Genomic DNA, 2,277 nt, shown 5'->3' with positions numbered 1-2,277 from the left:
TCTCAAAAATAACGAAGCCTTTTAAAACATATTATGAAAATGATTGATAATAATTCTATGATTTAATACATGTATTAATAAAGTATTGATACTATTTTAATGAGAGTAAAAGTTTGCATCATAATTAAGTTTAATGTATTGTTTATTTCATGTTGATCATCATTTAAACATTTTGTCCATGTTTTAATATGAGCAGCAGATGTTTATAAACATTCTAAATGTATTTATAATATAGACATATATAAATACTTATAAATAATACATATGCATAAACATGCACATTTATAAAATACATGTGCTGGGGATTTTTGTTCTGAAAATTACGGATTGGGATACCCGATCACAAGAGTTTGGAGATTGCTCAAGCAGGGAGTTAATAGTGAGTGGAGCAATCCAGCCTCCGTGCCTTTGCACTGCTGGACCTGTTTCCAGGAGCACCCTCCCTCCTTGGGAGTCCTCATTCTATCAGAACTGATCTCAGTGTCATCTCCTAAATGAAAAACCTTTCTCGATTCCCGCAGGTACCTTTGTACCCCTGGTATTATCTTGTGCTTATTGCATGTGTAAATTTTGCTTCTCTGGATACATTTCATAATCCTCTGTCCAGTAAACTGTAAGTTCTTTGAGAGGAAGAACATCTTCTCTTTCCTTTCCTTTCCCTAGTCCCTATCTAGCTCTTGACACAAATTGGACGCAGAATAAATGCTTCCAATTTGAATCGGCCAGGATTGTCCTTCATGGCCCCGTCCAGGGGCTCAGATGGCCCGTCCGGGTATTCAGATGACCACTCTGAGGGTCGCTATAATTTCCTGAAGTTGCACTCCTGGCACCGGCTACTTCTTGTCTTGGAAACAGCCGATTGTTGGTACTGATCCCTTTGGACTTCCCTTCACTTGGTCCCAAATTGATGCACTCATTTGGAACTTTTAAAATTTTTTAATAAAGCAGCCATCATATACCATGGAAAGCCACGTAATGGTTGAGCGTAGCCTGGAATTATTTTATTTTATGGAATCTTAATTAGATTTGTAATGGGGAACTTGGAAACTCCAAATGCGCACTCAAATTTAATGAAACCCACAAAGGGAGGATGCAAATTGTAATTCTCACATTAACGCAACAGTAATAGATATCGCACAGGGCGGTGTAGATAAAACGGGAAAGTACTCCAAGCTCCAAGACTGAGCTCTGTCCCTCCTCTCTCATACCCCCATTCCTCCATAGGCTCGGGGGCTCTCAGACAAGGACCCTGGGGCGGCTGCCCGAGAGTTGGATGGACCTGAAGTCACATCCTCTCCAGCACCCCTGCTTTCTGGGCATGGAATCGGAGGCACAGAGGGTACATGACGTGCCCAGAGTCACATCACTAGAGATTGGAACCTTTGCTAAACCATAGGGATGAGAAGCCTATGAAGTTGGCAAATCTCCAAGCTGTGTTTGGAAGTCTTTATGCAGCTAGCAGAAAAAGCTCCCTGTAGCATCTCTTTCCCAAGGAGAATCAAAGAGCAAAGGAGGATTGACTGCCAGGGGTCCCAATGCATCTAGGAAGGCCCCAGGCCATTCTTTGGTCTCAGAACCTGGCTCTGCATCCCTGCTCTGTGCCCCGGTTCTTTGGGGGCCCTGGGACACGTCCTCTCCATTTACTCAGCTATGGTACAAAAAGGGTGAGACCCAACGACCGCTGACTTCTCTTCCACCTCGAAGTCGATGGTCCAGTGACTTCTTTGCTAATTCCCATTTTGTAAAAATAAAACAAAAACCAAAAATCAATCTCTCCTCCTTTTGGTTCTCTCCTTCCTCCACCCCCCTCCAGCCTCCAATCCTCTCTTTTCATAGATGGAGAAGTGGAAGGGATCTTAGAAGTCAACAGGTCCAACTTCTCAAACTACAGATGAGGAAAACGTGGTTCAATGTTAGGATTCTTACAAAGTGATAAGTCAGTTGTCTAATTTTAGCATCGTGCTTAGCAGTCTCTCATTCAGAGTTCACACCTTTCACACCTGTAAGAGTTCACACATTAGCGTTTGAGATTCACAAGTCAGGAACCCACAATCCCACTCTCTCAGAGGAGGAGTCAACCTTTGAGTTCACACCTCTATAAGGGCATGCACTAGAGACTTTGAGGGATGGAGAAAGCAGGAGTCAGTGGGGGAGATTGAGAGCCATAATTCAGAGAGAGCTGGAGGCTGAAGCTGAAGCTGGAAGAGACAAAGGACTAGCAACAAGAGCTCTCCGAACTAAGGAAAGCTAACTGGGCTATTTTGGAAGAAACAATAA

Source organism: Antechinus flavipes, chromosome 4, assembly GCF_016432865.1.
Source record: "Antechinus flavipes isolate AdamAnt ecotype Samford, QLD, Australia chromosome 4, AdamAnt_v2, whole genome shotgun sequence".
Lineage (NCBI taxonomy): Eukaryota > Metazoa > Chordata > Mammalia > Dasyuromorphia > Dasyuridae > Antechinus > Antechinus flavipes.
The sequence above is the reverse complement of the archived record's forward strand: the minus strand, read 5'-3'. Positions refer to the sequence as shown.